Genomic DNA, 19,675 nt, shown 5'->3' on the forward strand with positions numbered 1-19,675 from the left:
CTCCACTCTTTTGCTGTCTCTCTCCCTCCTCTCTTTTGATGTCTCTCTCCCCCTCTCTTTTGATGTCTCTCTCCCTCCTCTCTTTTGCTGTCTCTCTCCCCCTCTCTTTTGCTGTCTCTCTCCCCCTCTCTCTTTTGCTGTCTCTCTCTCCCTCTCTCTATCCCCCCTCTTCTGCTCTCTCTATCCACCCTTTTCTGCTCTCTCTATCCCCCCTCTTTAGAGCTCTCTGTCTCTCGGCAACCGACCCCAGCATCTGGCCCCGTCCGGCCACGCCCATGTCACATCCGCCCGTCCACGTCACGCCCGATCACACCCACTCCACACCCGCCGGCTACGCCCACTCCACTACACGACGCTAGTTCAGTTGGAAGGCCAGGTGTGTTTGTCCTCGAGCGCAGTCTCTACTGCGCATGGCAGCTTCGGGACAAACACACTTGGCTTTTTATTATATATGATATATTTTTTTTTTCTCTTGCTTTCCTATGGGTTACTGATATATATATATATCCTAAACTTTTCTGTCATTTTTACATCTATTGGTACTTTAAAGTACTTACTTTTGAAGTTTGCTTTGTTTCCTTTGATAACAGATTCATTATGCAGTCCAAAGAAGACTCTCAATCTGTCCCTAGCCTCTCTCAACCAATAGAGACCACCCTTTTGTCTTCCAAAGACCTGTTTCCTTTGATAACAGATTCATTATGCAGTCCAAAGAAGACTCTCAATCTGTCCCTAGCCTCTCTCAACCAATAGAGACCACCCTTTTGTCTTCCAAAGACCTTTTTGATTACATTAACTTGCAGCTGCCTTAAAACAAAATAACCCCCCTCTTTCAGAGGCGGATCCTTATTCCTTCTCACTCTAAAGTGATCTCCCCTTCGACTGATTCTTCCGTGTCAGAATCAGAACCACCAAGACCTCGCAAGAGACACTGGAAAGCTCAATCTCGCTCAGCTCCTCATAAGGGCAAAGCTCTGGCCCGTAGGCCTTACTCCCCTCCGCTGGGCATTTCGTATAGGGGTGATAGAACCTCCTCCCCAGAGTTGAAACGGGGCAAAAGAACTCTCTACCCACAGGGTTTACAAGAGGGGCATCAGAGCTGAATTCATTTTTATATAGACGACTTGGAGTGGGAAGCTGAGAACCAATCTGACCAGGATGTTTTTCCCTCTGCTTCCCATTCCAATGTGCCTTTTCCCTCAGCATGTGGGACTTAATCTCACAAGATCCCTGGATTTCCCAATCGATTTGAGGTTTTTCGAACTTGAATTCAGATGTCCTCCCTTTAAGGACTCTTCCCACAAAACCCATTATTTGGTCCAATAAAGGCTTCGGCCTTGGTTCAAACAGATGTTCTCTCTCAGTCGTAAAGGTGGCATAGAACCGGTCCTCACCTCAGATATAGGCTTTATCAGCAACCTCTTTCTGGTAAAGAAAAAGACAGGTGGTTTTTGACCCGTCATCAATCTTTGGAATCTCAATTATTTTGTCACTTACCACCACTTTAAGATGGAGGGCATTCACATGTTGAGAGATCTCCTTTGAATTGGAGATTGGCTGGTCCACCTAGATCTGACCGATGCATATCTCACAGTGCCGGTAATCCCAGAGTCACCGAAAATTTTCTCAGATTCGTCTGGGCGTCCCAAACCTGGACGTTTACTTGCCTCCTGTTCGGCCTCAGTTCCGTCCCTTGGTGCTTTACCAAGCTCATAGATTATTTATACACCAAGGCTATAATAATCCAAATTTGTAATCCTTTCTTTTTCATATATACAGGGCCAGATTACAAGTGGAGCACTAATTAACACTCCTGCTTGAGCGCAAAAAGCCAGAGTTGCAATATTGAGTGTGCGTTCACGTATTCTCCCATAGAAGTTAATGGAGAAAAAAAAGTGGAAAAAAACTCTCATGTTCGATAACCCGGCATGAAAATATGAATATTCCATTGTTCTTCACAAAGCAGAAAATGTTCTATGTATTTATAAATAGATATTCCTATATACAGTCATGGCCAAAAATATTGGCACCCTTGCATTTCTGTCAGATAATGCATCACTTCGCCCACAAAATTGTTGCAATTACAAATGTTTAGGCATTCTCATGTATATTTCTTTTATTTGTATTGGTATGACACAAAAAAGTGGAAAAAAAGCAAAATCTGTCATTCCACACAAAGAATAAAGATAGTCCCTGTCAAGATACAAGAAAACAGGAGCGCAACTCCGTGCACCAAACAGTACACGGACGATCTAAGTGTAGATTAAAAACCTTTTAATGATTAAAACAAAAATACAAATATCCAAACATATGATTGAACACTCACATCAATGCCCTCAAACATATAAGGTATGTGTGCGCATCTATGTTGTTTAACGAGAGCGTCCCTCCACCGGTCTCGTCCTCTCACCCTCCTGTGATATTGGATAGCCAGCGGGTAAGTCCTCTCATTAGTATCAGGACCCTCTCTGTCTCGATCCGATAAGCGCTGCTCTGTGAAAAGCCGGCTCCAGTGCAAACGCTATCCTTGTCATCAGAGTACGTCCTACGTGTTGTCAAGTGGGTGTGGCCTAACGCGTTTCGCGAGGCTCCTCCTCGCTTCATCAGAGGCATTGCCCACATTGCTTGTCATAGCCTTTTTTATATCCTCCACACCTCTCTATCCTTTGCGGTGTATAGGACTTCGTATATTGCACAGCATGAGCTCCAGCCATCTTGCTCAATTATACACAAACTCTGTAATACTTCTATTAAATTTGGCTAGTTGCTCAGTAGTTATGAATGAAAATCTCCTATGCATATACATAAAAGGTACTACTCTAACAGTTCATTACAAATGAATACATGCATAAAACATATATAAATTATATCATTACACAACAATCTACCTTATATTAAAAAAAAACATAATTTCATATTACATAAAAACTTAGCGAAATCGAAAAATATAGAAAATTCATAACTAATCATACATATATAGTAAATAAATAAGTAGTCAGTAAAGCACATATTACCCTGCACACAATTAAAATAATTAAAAGGATGTACAAAATTCATAAAAAATCCATAAAAAATCTCTTCACTATTAATATACACCTTTGTAGGGATATTTAAAGAAATGATGATGGAATTCATAGGTACTATTACATCACTAGAGCACATATTACCCTGCACCGACTTAATCATACATGCAAGTAATATATTAAATATATTAAAAATATTTTAAAATATTTCCTCCAAATAAGAGGTACCGCAATGGGTATGAAATTTGCTCCCACCTTTGCAAATCTTTATATGGGTTGGTGGGAGGATCTATTTGTTTTCAGCATAAATAATCCATTTAAATGTAACATAATACAATGGTATTGTTTCATAGATGACGTTCTTATGATCTGGCACGGCTCTATTGAGGAATTGAACAAATTTGTGAATAATACCAACAAAAATCTCTTTAATCTAAAATTTACAATGGAATGGAGTAGAGATAAAGTGATTTTTTTGGATCTTGAAATTATACAGGAACAAGGTAGGGTTTACACAAATTTATATAGGAAACCCACTGATACAAATGGGTATCTCCATGCCAATAGTGGTCATCATGAAAAATGGAAAAAAAACATCCCCCTAGGCCAATTTCAAAGAGCAAGACGCAACTGCACTAAAGATAGTGATTATCAAGCAGCTGCAGGGGTAATTACAAATAGATTCCTAGCAAAGGGATATCAAAGTAACCATTTGATGAAAATTCAGGAAACCGTAGGTAATATGGATAGGGATAAACTCATTGGAGGTATAAATCAGAGGAAAACGAGTAGGGGCAATAGTAGAAAAAGAAAGATACAATTAGTAACAAAATTTAATCGAGCCTCAAGGGAAATTGAAAAAGCCATGAAGAAGCATTGGCCAATCATAATACAAGATCCAATTTTAAGGGACATTTTGAATGATAGGGGACAAGTTATTTTTAAGAGAAATCTGAATGTTAAAAATAGGATTAGCCCAAGCATGTTGAAATCTGGGAATCCCACAAATTGGTTAAAGAAAAATACGGAGGGATTTTTTAAGTGTAGCAGAAAAAATTGTAATTGCTGTGCACATATGGAAAAGAAGAACTATGCCTTTGGAAGGAAACAAGGGGAAACAACATTTAGGGTTAAAGGTTTAATGAATTGTAGAACGTGCTATGTTGTCTATCTTTTAAGGTATTAGTGTGACAAAATTTATGTAGGTCGCACAAAACGTCCCGTGAAGACAAGATTTAATGAACATCTGAGAAATATAGACAAGGGCCTGGACAATCATGGTGTGCCAGCAAATTTTCTTGAAGTACATAGCAGGGATAGCACAGGCCTGAGTATTTTAGCCATAGAACATGTTAAAAACCCCATTAGGGGAGGAGATAGATTACTCCTTCTAAGACAGCGCAAGACCTACTGGATCCATAAGCTGGAAGCTGTGGGTCCAGAGGGTATGAATCGCGATATAGATCTAGCAGCATTTTTAGATGTATGACAGAATAGTGTATATATAGACCTTCATTAAGTGCTTTTTCTGTGTGTCACATTCCCCCTCCTCTTTAGATACATTTAGGAAGGTGTAAGTTACCTGGGGAGTTCTTTAGGTCCCCTTATATAAATATGTACACAAAAGTGAGGAGGTTCTTGTGAATCCTCTGTATCTTTTTAAAAAAAAACTTTTAAAATATTTTTAATATATTTAATATATTACTTGCTTGTATGATTAAGTCGGTTCAGGGTAATATGTGCTCTAGTGAGTACATATGTAATAGTACCTATGAATTCCATCATCATTTTTTAAATGTCCCTACAAAGGTGTATATTAATAGTGAAGAGATTTTTTTATCGATTTTTTATGAATTTTGTACATCCTTTTAATTATATTAATTGTGTGTATGACTAATTGTGTGCTTTACTGACTATTTATGTATTTACTATATATGTATGATTAGTTATGAATTTTCTATATTTTTCGATTTCGCTAAGTTTTTATGTAATATGAAATTATGTTTTTTTTTACTATAAGGTAGATTGTTGTGTAATGATATAATTTATATATGTTTTATGCATGTATTCATTTGTAATGAACTGTTAGAGTAGTACCTTTTATGTATATGTATAGGAGATTTTCATTCATAACTACTGAGCAACTAGCCACATTTAATAGAAGTATTACAGAGTTTGTGTATAATTGAGCAAGATGACTGGAGCTCATGCTGTGCAATATACGAAGTCCTATACAACGCAAAGGATAGAGAGGTGTGGAAAATATAAAAAGGCTATGACAAGCAATGTGGGCATTGCCTCTGACGAAGCGAGGAGGAGCCTCGCGAAATGCGTTAGCCACGCCCACTTGACGACACGTAGGACGTACTCTGACGACAAGGATAGCGTTTGCACTGGAGCCGGCTTTTCACAGAGCAGCGCTTATCGGATCGAGACAGAGAGGGTCCTGATACTAATGAGAGGACTTACCCGCTGGCTATCCAATATCACAGGAGGGTGAGAGGAGGAGACCGGTGGAGGGACGCTCTCTTTAAACAACATAGGTGCGCACACATACCTCATATGTTTGAGGGCATCGATGTGAGTGTTCAATCATATGTTTGGATATTTGTATTTTTGTTTTAATCATTAAAAGGTTTTTAATCTACACTTAGATCGTCTGTGTACTGTTTGGTGCTTGGAGTTGCGCTCCTGTTTTCTTGTATCTTGACAGGGACTATCTTTATTCTTTGTATCCACGGAACATACACCAGTGGACTTAAAGGAGAAGCAGGACAGTGTGGAAAAGACTGTGGATTTTACACTCATGCATGGACTGCAGTTATTTATTTATATATTACCTTTTTGAACATATATTTGGTAAGAGCACATTCATTTACCTGCTACATTATAGTAGTTTAGTGTGTATGGTTTATAGGCTATATATTCTATTAGGATTGAGTTTTGTTTAATAGATACCTGTATTTTTATTTGTTTAGCTTGACTTGTTAATTATTTATATCTATTGGGTCTATTATTCATTTAGGGTGGCACTTTGGGAATTTGTTCTTTCACATTCCACAAAAAACTCCAAAAATAAACTGGGCAAAATTATTGGCACCCTCAATTTAATATTTGGTAGCACACCCCTTGGAAAAAATAACTAAATGAATTAATGGAATATATTCTTATATGAAATATTCATATTTTCATGTCGGGCAAATGCACTTAAAAATATGCAATGGAGTTTGTGCCCCACTTTTCACGCTCAATTGAAGTCTATGGGGGAATGAGTTAATGCGGCTGCAATATTCTAACTTTGACTTTTTGTGCGTGTTGGGTTAACGTGAGCAAAAACTTTTTACTTTCAACTATTAATACGAGCTTACTTCTAGTGGAGTAAGTGCTGTAGCGATAAATAGCGATCCACTTGTAACCTGTGTGTGTATAATAGTACTGGCAAGGCTAACAAGCAAGTAGCAAGCTTACAGAGCATTAAAGTGAAAGTCAGTCCTAGCGTTTTGCAAATGCTAGGATTTACTATTGAAACAAATAAAGGGGACTTTCATTTAAGAAGTTAAGATACTTCATGCAGAAAGCTCCTTTATTTGTTTCAACCGATCGCCCTTTTTCGCTGTAACACGCCCATGGGAGTCGGATTTACTGCACAGCTATTGGCTAAAAGGTGAAAACGTCACCTCTTAGCAAAAAATGTTTTAGCCGTGGGCTGCTGTAGCAGCTAAGAGCGGCGATCGATTGAATGAAATAAAGGAGCTTTCTGCAGGAAGTATCTTATACTTCATGAATGAAAGTCCCCTTTATTTGTTTCAATAGTAAATCCTAGCGTTTGTACAACGCTAGGATTGACTTTCACTTTAAGTGAAAGAAAATTGATATACATCCCCTAATGAAGTTAGAGCAATAGTTTTAACCGCATTAATGAATTTACAAACTGTATTATTGCATTAAATATTTTGTTGATTCATTAATGAGTCAACCAATTTATTGTATTTCTGACAAATTAAAAAATGTGTTTGTTTTGCTATTCATCCAAAAACTAATGCACATAGTTGATGGACACTCCCATTCTTTTTTTTTTGTTTTAAACTTTATTTATAACCAAGACAGAGAAATCTACAACATTAATGGTTACCAAAAGACAGAAAATAGATAACACAGTAATTATACACCGGTCCATACATAATTAAATACAAACAAGGTAAACCATAGCGGGGAGCCAGAAGGGCCCGTGCGTAATTAAATACCCTTCTTACAACCTTAAATAAAATGATTTTTTAAAAATGACTGAAAGTGTATGGTGTAACCAAATAAACCTTTGTAAGCTAGCTAGACTTTCTTCATCTTAGTTGCTTTCCCCCTTTTTCACCCCCCCCACATTATATAAGCAAAACAAAACAAATTAAAACACGACAAAACAAAACAAGACAAGACAAAACAAAACAAGACAAAAACAATAAAAAAACAAAAAACAAAAAAAAAACAAAAAAGTAAATAAATAAATTATCTCTTCCCGTCCCCTCGTCCCCATCCCTCCCATTCACTCCCATTCTAACACCTATCTGAGAGCAGTACCTATGTATATTACATTCACCATAAACCAATTCTCTGTTTACTGTTTTTTCTGAAACCGCTGTCTGTCAAAATACCTCTCCTTTTTTTTGTCAATAGAGAAATCGTAAAAGAAGGGACACTAAACCTAAAAAAAATCTTTCATGATTCAGATAGAGCATGCAATTTTAAGCAACTTTCTAATTTACTCCTATTATCAACTTGTCTTCGTTCTCTTGCTATCTTTATTTAAAAAGCAGGAATATGATACATAGGAGCCGGCCCATTTTTGGTTGAGAATCTGGGTTATGCTTGCTTATTGGAGGGTAAATGAAAGCATCAAATAAGCTAGTGCTATCCATGGTGCTGAACCTAAAATGGGCTGGCTGCTAAGATTTACATTCCTGCTTTTAAAATAAAGACAGCAAGAGAACGGAAAAAAAATGATAATAGGAGTAAATTAGAAAGTTGCTTAAAATTTAATGATCTATCTGGATCATGAAATAAAAATTTGGGTTCAGTGTCCCTTTAAAGCACAACATTAAAATACAATAATCAAAAGTCTTATTAGGAAAAATAATTGTATAAAATGTAAGAAAAAACTGGTCTGAGAACAGATATATGACAGATTTTGCTTTCCAGTTAAACAGGGAACATATACCATTATCAACCCAGATAATGAATGATAGTTAATGACTGAGTTTCAATAAAGGGTTCAGCTGATGTTATGCTGAGTCAGTAAGGTGAAACAAAGACAGAACTAAAGAGGAGAAAGATTCATAGCCTTCTTCAATGAGACATACGATGAAACACAAGTGATTAAATATCACGTGCCATAATACGAGTGTAGCGCAAATGTTTGTGCGTGAGCGATAAGGAGTTTATCGCGTGTGTTTGCGCGTGTCGGGTTTACTGCTGGTATTACATGTTGAGCGCAATCGTGATTTATGCTAGATTGATTACTGCGTCTTTAGAGCTCTTACACTTATAATAACACCATCTAATAAAACCAATAAAAAAAAATTCACACAAAAGTTATAAGGGCTCAAAGATATAAGATTTCAGGTGTTAGAAATAAAAAGGCAGGCAAAGGGCTTTAAAATAGAGATAAAAACATATACATGACGAGGTACCAGGGCTTGTCCCATTTGGCCAGATGCTGTAACTAACCCTTCCATTTTTGCTTTTAATCTTAGCTGAGAGCTTGTAAGTGAGTGCTGGACTTTCTCTGTGTATTGTATTAATTTTTATGTAATTTTCCCTATGGACCTTGCACCCAGACCTGTCTGGGGTTACCTGCCTGTGACTCTGGGGACAGCACAGCTTCCTGTGAGTGCCAGTGAGCACAGAGGGCTGAGCATTTTGCAGGGTCATGGGATGTGTACCCAGTCCAGTCTGAGAGTGCAGTCCCCTTCCATGTTTTGTATATGTCTAGGGTGATTACATAAGCCTGTGCACCCTTCACTTGTTCCCAGTTTGTTGAATTGAGAGCTTGCATTGTGTGGCTGTTTTAGGGGCCCAGGAAGGACGTGGTACCTGGGGACCTTGACGTGGTACCTGGGCTTGTCCCATTTGGCCAAATGCGATAACTAATCCTTCCATTTTTGCTTTTAATCTTAGTTGACAGCTTGTAAGTGAGTGCTGGACTTTCTCTGTGTGTTTTATATATATATATTTATGAATACATACAACATATTCTTGTATGTGAAGAAAATTGGAAAGTGAAATATTCATATTTTCATGTTGGGTTGGCAAACATAAGAATTTGCAATCAGGTTTGCGCTCGAGTAGGGTGTTAGTTTTTTTTCTCCATTCATCTCTATGGCGGAATACGTGGACGCGCATGTGATATTCTAAACGGCTTTTTGCGCTTGTCTGGTTAGCACACAATCAAAAACAGTTTATTTTCATAATATGAGTGCAACCCGACAAGTGCAATAAACGTACTTTTAGCACAGTTAAACATATCTAAGAGCATTTATTTGCAGAAAATGACAACTGGTTAAAAAAACAAAAAAGATGCAGTGTTTTCAGACCTCGAACAATGCATAGAAAACAAGTTCATATGCATTTTTAAACAAAACAATACTAATGTTGTTTTTTTTTTAGTCTTCAAAGCTTTATTAGGAATGAAATTGAAACTACAAATGAGTTCCCAAACGCAGTGGGAAGTATATATCAGGTCATAAAAGAGTCATAGTACATAAAACCAAAATTGTCTCAGGTAGCTTTCTCACTATACAGGTTGATACAGTGGGAAGCATAAGTGAACTGAATGTAAGGAGGGATGATAGACATGTTATCAGAGAGTGCAAAAGGAGAAAGAAAGGGAGAAGAGAGAAAGAGGGAGGGAGGAGAAGAAGGGAGGTAGCAGGAGAAACAGAGAAAGAAAGAAGGAAAGAAAGGAAGAAAAGAAAGAAAGAGAGAAACAGGGAAAGAAAGAAAGAAAGAAAGAAAGAAAGAAAGGCTCTTGTATAAGAAAAATGTGCAGGTTGAATGGGCTTGGAGGATCTATCTACAGATCTGTCCTAGGGTACTAATTAGGTCTAAATAATTTCATCCAGTCTTCCCAGATCGACTCAAAAAGGTCAATCTTATCTAGTATAAAGAACACATTTCTTTCCATGGAATTGATATAGGCCAAGATATCCAGGACTGAGGCCCAGCTCTGGGATTCTGCTGCTTCAAGGCTCTAGTGATCGCAAGTCTGGTGGCTGAGAAGAGGTATACACACATGTAGCTCTGGTACTTGGGGAGGGAATGTAAACCTATATGTAATAGGGCTGTTTCTGGGGACTTCGGGACATGGATTCTTAATCTGGCTAATAGGATGTACACCATGTTCCACAGGGGTTTGAGTTTGGGGCAGGCCCACCATATGTGGAGGGAATCTCCTGGTTGTCCACATAGTCTCCAGCACTGGGGAGTGGGAATTAAGTTAAGTTTAAAAAGTCTCATGGGTGTGAAGTACCAGTGAGAAAGCAATTTATAGTATGATTCAAAGAGGGTCGTGCATTCTATGGCTTTTGCTGTGAGATCAAAGGCCCTAGTCCAAAGGAGCTGAGGAAAACATAAGTGTAAGATGTCTTCCCATTTTTTAATATGAGAGGCCTTATCCTCCGGGGTCGCCCCCTCCACAAACAGGTAGAAATGGGATAATGGTTTGCAGATTTTTCCGCCTTTTTTCCACAAAGTTTCCCAAACGGTCAATTGGCGGAGAGGTGAAGGGGTAAACCCCCAGGATCTTAATATACTCTTAAACCGAGTGTATTCAAAGCATAGCTTGGGAGAAGCAACCTGTGTACCAGTAATTTGGGTCAAGGATAGGTATGCACATGGAGAATGGGGCGTCATTAGGGCAGAGACCAGGGAAAAGCCCAAATTAGACCAAGCATTAGGGTGAGAGTCGGGGAGACCTAAGAGAAGACCAGAGAGGGAGTGAATGGGCGAGGGGCCACCCCCGAGTAGTGTCTCAATTTATCCCAGGAATATAAACATTCCCTTATTATATTATTCTCAATGTAGAGATTGCATCTGCAATGTGGGGGGATCCAAATTAAATCACGTAAGTAAATATGATTAGGCAGAGATGCCTGCTCAAGGGAACTCCATCTGCTCGTCAGTTTCTTGTTACCCCAGTGCGAGATATGTGTAAGCATAGCTGCTTCGTGGTAACGGATGACAGATGGAGAGGCAATACCCCAAAAGATTTTGGATATTGAAGTAATTTATGGGCGACTCTAGCTGGTTTACCTTGCCAGATATATTTGGTGAAGCCACTTTGACACTGCAACAGCAAACATCTCGGGAATCTAATAGGCAGACACCTAAATAGGTAAGTTAGTTTTGGTAAAAATGACATCTTAAGGGCTGTGACCCTACCTAGTCAAGAAATTGACATATAGTCCCATTTAGTCGTTAAGGATCTTAGTTCAGTCAGGAGGGGAATATAGTTGTCTCGAATCAATTGAGCTTTGTCAGGTGAAATGACAATACTAATGTTTTAACTTAGCAAGGATTTAGAAATCAACATTTTTTTGGAGGACCCAAATTTCCAATTACAGCTTTCCTGCATCTTGGCATTCTCTCCACCAGTCTTTCACATTTCCCTTTATGCCATTCCTGGTGCACAAATTCAAGCAGCTCAGCTATTTTGATGCCTTGTGACCATCTTTCTTCCTCTTCATCACATTCAAGAGGTTTTCAATGTGGTTCAGGTCTAGAGATTGGGCTGGCCATGACAGGGTCTTGATCTAGTGGTCCTCCATCCACACCTTGATTGACCTGGCTGTGTGACATGGAGCATTGTCCTGCTGAAAAAAAATCCTCAGAGTTTGGGAGCATTGTCAAAGCAGAAGGAAGCAAGTTTTCTTCCAGGAGAACATTGTATGTGGCTTGATTCATGCACCCTTCACAAAGATAAATCTGCCCAAAACGTGGTCATCCAATGGTTAGACAGAGACCTGGAGAGGCCTACTAGCCACAGTGTCTCACACCCACTGTGAAATTTGGTGGAGGATTGGTGATGATCTAGGGGAGCTTCAGCAATCCTGGAATCAGGCAGATTTATGTTTGTGAAAGATGCACGAATCAAGCCACATGCAAGGTTAACCTGGAAGAAAACTTGCTTCCTTCTGCTCTGATGATGTTACCCAACTCTGAGGATTGTTTTTTCTAGCAGGACGATGCTCCATGCCACACAGCCAGGTCAACCAAGATGTAGATGGAGGACCACCAGATCAAGACCTTGTCATGGCCAGCACAATCTACAGACCTGAAGCCCACTGAAAACCTCTTGAATGTGATTGAGAGGAAGATGGATGGTCACAAGCCATCAAACAAAGTCAAGCTTCTTGAATTATTGTACCAGGAGTGGCTTTAACTGACCCAACAGCAATGTGAATTACTAGTGGAGAGCATGCCAAGACCCATGAAAGCTGTGATTGAAAATTAGGGTTATTCCACCAAAACATAAATTATGCTTACCAGATAATTTCCTTGCCTTCTATATGAGGAGAGTCCATGGCTTCATTCCTTACATGTGAGAATACTGAACCTGGCCACCAGGAGGAGGCAAAGACACCCCAGCCAAAGGCTTAAATACCTCCCCCACTTCCCTCATCCCCCAGTCATTCTGCCGAGGGAACAAGGAACAGTAGGAAAAATATCAGGGTATAGATGGTGCCAGAAGAACAAACAAATATTTTGGTCCGTCCAAAGGAAGACTACGGGCGGGGGCCGTGGGCTCTCCTCGTATAGAAGGAAAGGAAATTATCTGGTAAGCATAATTTATGTTTTTCTTCTTAATATGAGGAGAGTCCACAGCTTAATTCCTTACTTGTGGTAAACATATACCCAAGCTCTAGAGGACACTGACTGAAAATGGGATTGCATAAAGAGAGGTGGACCCTTTCCTGAGGGCACCACATCCTGCAAAACCCCCAAAAGCTGCTTCAGCCGAAGCAAAAACGTCAAACTTGTAAAATTTTGAAAATGTATGTAAGGAGGACCAGGTAGCCGCCCTACAAATATGATCCATAGATGCCTCATTTTTGAAGGCCCAAGAGGAAGCCACAGCTCTAGTTGAATGAGCCTTAATCCTCTGAGGAGGTTTATGTCCCACTGTCTCATAAGCTAAGTGAATAATGCTCCTCGATCAAAAAAGACAAGGAAGTGGATGAAGCTTTCTGCCCCTTACGCTTCCCAGAGTAGTCAACAAACAAAGAAGAAGTCTGCCTAAATTCCTTTGTAGCCTGGAGATAGAACTTCAAGGCCCAAACCCCATCCAAGTTATGAAGTAACCACTCCTTTGAAGAAGAAGGATTAGGACAGAAGGAAGGAACCACAATCTCCTGATTGATGTTACGATCTGAAACAACCTTAGGAAGAAAACCCCACCCAGTACGAAGAACAGCCTTATCAGCATGGAATACTAGTTAAGGGGGCTCACATTGCAAGGCAGCCATCTCAGATACTCTGCGCGCCGAGGCAATAGCCAGTAGAAAAAGAACCTTCCAAGACAGTAATTTAATGTCAACTACATGCATAGGCTCAAACGGAGTTTTCTGCAAAACCTTAAGCACCATATTTAAACTCCAAGGAGGAGCGCTAGATCTAAACAGATGCCTGATTCTAGTCAGAGCCTGAACAAAAGACTGGATATCTGGAAGCTCAGTGAGCTTCTTGTGCAGTAAAACAGATAGGGCCAAAATTTGTCACTTAAGGAAGCTAGCAGAAAGGCCCTTCTCCAGAGCATCCTGGAGAAAGGAAAGAATTCTGGAAACCCTGGCCTTATGCCAAGGGAATCCACGCTCTTTACACCAGAATAACTAGGTACTCCACACCTTATATTAGATACAGCGAGTAACCGGCTTACAAGCTTGAATGAGAGTGTTATGAGAGTGAGAGCTCTCTTGGCTAGGAATAAGCGTTCAATCTCCATGCATTCAGCCTCAGAGAATCTAGATTTTGGTGAACAAAAGGACCTTGTACCAGCAGATCTCTGCGACAAGGTAACCTCCATGGAGGAGATAAGGACATCCCCACCAGATCCGCAAACCACATCCTCTGCGGCCATGATGGAGCAATTAGAATCACTGATGCTTGCTCCTGTTTGATGCGGCCACTACACGAGGGAAAAGTGGTAACGGCAGAAAAATGTAGATAAGATTGAACCTCCAAGGCACTGCTAATGCATCTATTAACTCCACCTGAGGATCCCTGGACCGCGACCCATATCTGGGTAGCTTGGAATTGAGCCGGGACGCCATGAGATCTATCTCCAGCGTCCCCCATCTGTTGCAGATCTCCGCAAACACCTCGGGATGGAGAGACCATTCCCCAGAAGAAAGGATTGTCTGCTGAGAAAATCCGCTTCCCAGTTGTCAACACCCGGAATGTGGATCGCTGACAGCCTCTGCCCATTCCAGAATCCGAGATACTTCCCTCATTGCTAAGGAGCTCCTCGTTCCCCCCTGATGGTTGATGTAAGCGACCGAGGTTATGTTGTCTGATTGGAATCTGATAAACTGGGATGAACCCAGAAGAGTCTAAGCCTTCAGAGCATTGAAGATCTTGTTGCGTTATCATAAGTGTATAAAATGAAACAATCTTACCGGAATCTATGCCGTGGAACAGAAACACAGCCTTTCAAGTTTGACAGTCTTGTAGCATCGCTCCTCACATGGACTTGAGTGAAAAAGCAGGCAATGAAACTTGTCAACACTGATTGCTTAAGGAGCTGTTAATATGAGTCTGAATGGGTTCACAGAAAGACTCTCCCTGCATCTCCACATTCTAACATTCGTCAATGCTCTCACTGAGAGGCTGACAAGACTACTTAAAACTCCAGTCCCATTCTGAAGGGTAGATACCCTCCATAAGGAACTACTCCGCATCTTCTGACACTTGTCTGTGAACCTCCTGTGACAAAAGGCAAAGAATGACTGGGGGATGAGGGAAGTGGGGGAGGTATTTAAGCCTTTGGCTGGGGTGTCTTTGCCTCCTCCTGGTGGCCAGGTTCTGTATTCCCACAAGTAAGGAATGAAGCTGTGGACTCTCCTCATATTAAGAAGGAAATATTGATTTCTGAATTCTAGCTAAGTTAAAATATTATTATTGTGTTGTTTAGAAATGAATATGAACTTGTTTTTCTTACATTACTCAAGATCTGCTGTTTTGCTATTTTGACCAGTTGTCATTTTCTGGAAATAAATGCTCTATATGACAATATTTTTTATTTGGAATTTGGGAGTAATGTTGTCAGTAGTTTATAGAATAATAAAAAAAAAATGTTCATTTTACTCAAACACATACCTATCAATAGTAAACCAAAGAAAATGTTTTTGCAGTGGTCTCTTAATTTTTTCCAGAGCTGTATACATGTGTGTGTGTATATATATATATATATATATATATATATATATATACACTGTATACATATATTTATATATATATATATATATATATATTTATTGTCAGCAAGAGTATGACAGGTATACACCTAAATAAACCTTACAATTACACATAGCAGCTGAAAACATCTATAACCTCGTATGCCAGAGATACCCATAAGTCCTGTTATGCAGTTCACAAGATATCTCAGTGTCAGCGTCTTAAAAGATAGTATCATTTACTTACAGGTTTATGAGGCAATAAATGTCTCCAGCATACAGATGGAAGCCACACTGTTTACTCAGCAAATTTGTATGAGGGATGAATTTGCTGTAGCTGCAGCCAAGATTTTTTTTTAAATATGATATACTTTTTGGAACACTATAAAGCAAAACTATTTTTGATGAAATTATACCATTCCAAGTTTACAGCTGTATTAAGTTATATCAGTAATGTATAAAATGTTTCTTCAATAGTTTGTAAGCAAAACCTATTGTACTCAGAAAAGAGGGATGAAATACAAAAATAAATGTTTACGTAATTGGACATTTTAATTACTAATATTATTATTAATAATATTTTTTTGAAATAATGTATTTGTATAATGTGTTTCTTTTAAAGGAATCAAAGATCCCTAGGGAGATTAAACTAAAAACTCTGAAACAGAGGTGGTTCTACACCATAGCATTTGGGGTGCAAAACATTAATCTTAAAGCTGAACTTAAGGGGTACGGGGATTTCTAGTGGGGGACCCTATATTTCACTACCTATTCCTACCATTTTATTTTATTTATTTATTTATTTATTTATTTATCTGAAAGGGACATGGAAGTCAAAATGAATCTTTCATGGTTCAGATAGAGCATACAATTCTTTGAAAAATGTAAATGTACTTCTATTATCATATTTACATTGCTCTCTTGATATCCATTGTTGAAAACTTACCTAGGTAGGCTCAGGAGCAGCAATGTACTACTGGAAGCTAGATGGTGATTGGTGGCTACACACATATGCCCTTGTCATTTGTTTACTAGGGAGTGGAGCGCAAATATTTGCATGCAGGTTAAATTGCGCTGGTATTACAATTTGAAAGTAAATGTGATCGCTTGAGCGCAATTCAAGTTAAGGTTAGTCGGGTTAGCACGTCCTCAGAGCTGTGGTTAACTGTTTCGCAAAACAAAAAAAGTCTCACAAAACACATCAGAAATACATTAGACAATACAGTTACATAATAACACTTTCTAATAAACATTATTTGAAAAAAAAAAAAAAACGCTGTTTACGCACATCGGGTTAGTACGAGCGAGATAATGTTTTACTTTTAACTTGTAATACGAGTGTAACCTGATGCATAGAAAAAGTTTACTTCTAGCACAATTAGCGTTTAAGCAAAAGTGCCAAATAGTGCTTCACTCGTAATTTGGCCCTAGATGTGTTCAGCTAGGTCCCAGTAGTGCTTTGCTGCTCTGAAGCTGACTTTAACTATGCGTTTAACCCTTTTAGAATGTTGCGCTTGTTTTCATCAGATAAGTATTTCTGAAAGTTCAGACAGTATTGTCAGCGTGTTTTTTTAGTGATCAAAATCTGAAAATGTTTCTGTTGTTAATACCTCTGAAGCTCAAAATCTTTACCTCTCGAAAACAACATAAAATAGTTATCTGTGTCATAACATGAAATGCACATGAATAACAACTAACAAAATAAAAATAAATGTGATTTAAGAGATTACATCACAGGTCAAAGAGTCTGTCAGTTAATTCATCCTTATAACAAGGTGTAGTGATGTGTGCAATTAACCTGTTGTGCCCCAAACCATAGAGTTATGTGTATATGTCTGTCTAAGGGATTTAAACACAGGCATTATTGGTGTAGAGCAAATAGAAAAAGCAGTCTGCCAGGAACAAACAACAGCTCAGTGGCTTTTTCTATGGCTTGGATACCACCTGAGAGCAGCCTCTTTTAGCTCAGTTGTGCTTTTCACAGAGAAGAACTTTCCTGAAGTATATCAGTCTGATCTTGCCTAACAAGGTCAGTCCAGCCCCTTAACAAGGGAAATGGCAACCCCAGAAAACCACCCAAAAATTGTAACTCACATTTGATGGGGACTCCAGCTCCTCTTGATTTGTCTTTGGGCAATTTTCACAGCAGTGGACTTCGGCGGATTCATCCGTCGCCCCCGCTCAGCAACTTCTTTTCTTCGGCTCTCTTCAGGGTAACGGATTTGAAGTGTTCCCCATTCCTCCCAGTAGGTAGCACCCCCAAACAAGTGGTAACCCTAGGTTCCTCATTAAATTGCCAACAACATACTAAAAGATGGACTTGATCTCTTGCACCCTACTCGATCGACACCCCTTTTAAATAGCAGTGGACGGGCTCAACTCCAGTCCGACACTTCCGACAGTTCCAGGAGTCTGGATAGGCAAAGGAGGAACTGCCGGTTCTCCGGCGGTCCGGCACTGAGTTCCAGGAGGCCAGATAGGCCCAGAAGGTTTTGCCAGTGCTCCGACGGTCAGCCGCCGGCGTTTTAGCGCATCTCTATGACACATTATTTAAACTATTTTAACATTTATGATAACTTTAGCGACATAGCTTCATAGTTATTATAAGGAGGTTTATTATTTATAGTATAGTTTATTATAGTTAGTTATTTTTTGACAGTAGGCAGTTAGATAGACGTTACAGGGGAGCGTTGTTTAGACATGACATCAGTGTAGGTGGTATTAGGGACTTAGCTGGGTGTTCTGGGGGTGTGTAGGTTAGGCATCACATAGGTGTAGGTGGTCAGGGGGAGTTAGCTGGGCGGTGCAGGGGGAGTGTAGGTTAGCTGAGACGTAAGTGTAGGCGGTTGGTGGGAGGTAGCGAAGCGGAGCAGGGGGAGTGTAGCTTAGGTGTGATGTAGTTATAGGCGTTCAGGGGGAGTTAGTGAGAAGTGTTAGTGGGAGTAGCCTGCACTATGCTTAGGACACATCGACACAACATTGATATGTTCAAAGCAGCGAAGTGCAGGTTACGAGGAGGATAGCAGCCATGTTTGTCTCGCCAGCTATCAGCTGCAGAGACAACATTGCCTGAGCTAGTTAGTGTAAGTGTTGAAAAACTTAGGTCCCCACAGCATTATTTGAAGTGTGCCTACACCGAAACTATTTTTAGTTTCAGTGAGCGCACTGTTTGAGACGTGTAGGCACACTTCATCCCTCCGCAGTAATATGTCGATGAGCGGTGATGACGTCATGCTTCCATTGACTTCTATGGGAGAGACATCGCTGCTCGCCAGCATCGCTCGGATACGCCCTTTTTTAATATTCTGACGTATTGTCGGGCTGCAATAACAAGGAGGCACTTAAAGCAGTTTCCCGACGGTCCGACGATATTTGAACATCGGGGCCAGAAAGAGAAGCAGTCTGCCAGGAACAAACAACAGCTCAGTGGCCTGTATTATTGTGGTAGTGGCCATGCATGACTATCTATCTGCCAATCATCAAAATCATTATACTGAACAGCAGCTATATTATGACTGTTGCTTACTACTGAGTTACCTTTAGAGGGGCCCAAAACAAATTGCACCAGGACACTTTGTTGAATAGGTCTGTTACTGTTTACAATCCTAACTTCCTGCCCCTTGTTGTGAGCATTTTTTCAACTAAGAAAAGATGGACAGTAAAGTCAATCAAATTTCATACCACCAGCTACTTAGTCTCATAATAAAGTGCATTCTGCTGCTCTGCTATTGAGTCTAACTATGGATATTGTACATTTTAGAAAATTAAAAACCTTGTTCAGTAAATAAATAGTTGTCCTGTGTTATGCTCTACTCATTCAATAATTGCAGAGTTATTCATGACACAGGGGCGTAACTAAAGGGGTTGCCACTTCTACAAAGCCTATCCTTTTAGGGGGGTCCTGCAGTTATTGCTCACTCTAAACTGTGCAGCTTGAGCAGGTCAAGGGTCTGGTCACATTCCAGCTATTACAACTTTCCTGTGTGGTTACATCTGCAAACAGAGGTGAGTGAGGCTAGACAGGCAATACATGCAATGTTTTTTTAACCCTTTCTTCTCTCTCTCTCTTTAAGTTGCTCTATAGCATTGATGACTAACCTTGGAACCCTGAGGTTTCTGAACTACATTTCCCATGAGGCTCAACTAGACTGCAGAGTGCCTAAGTATCATGGGAAATGTTGTTTCAAAACATCTGGGGTGCCAAGGTTAGCC

The sequence above is a fragment of the Bombina bombina genome, chromosome 4 (genome assembly GCF_027579735.1).
Source record: "Bombina bombina isolate aBomBom1 chromosome 4, aBomBom1.pri, whole genome shotgun sequence".
NCBI lineage: Eukaryota > Metazoa > Chordata > Amphibia > Anura > Bombinatoridae > Bombina > Bombina bombina.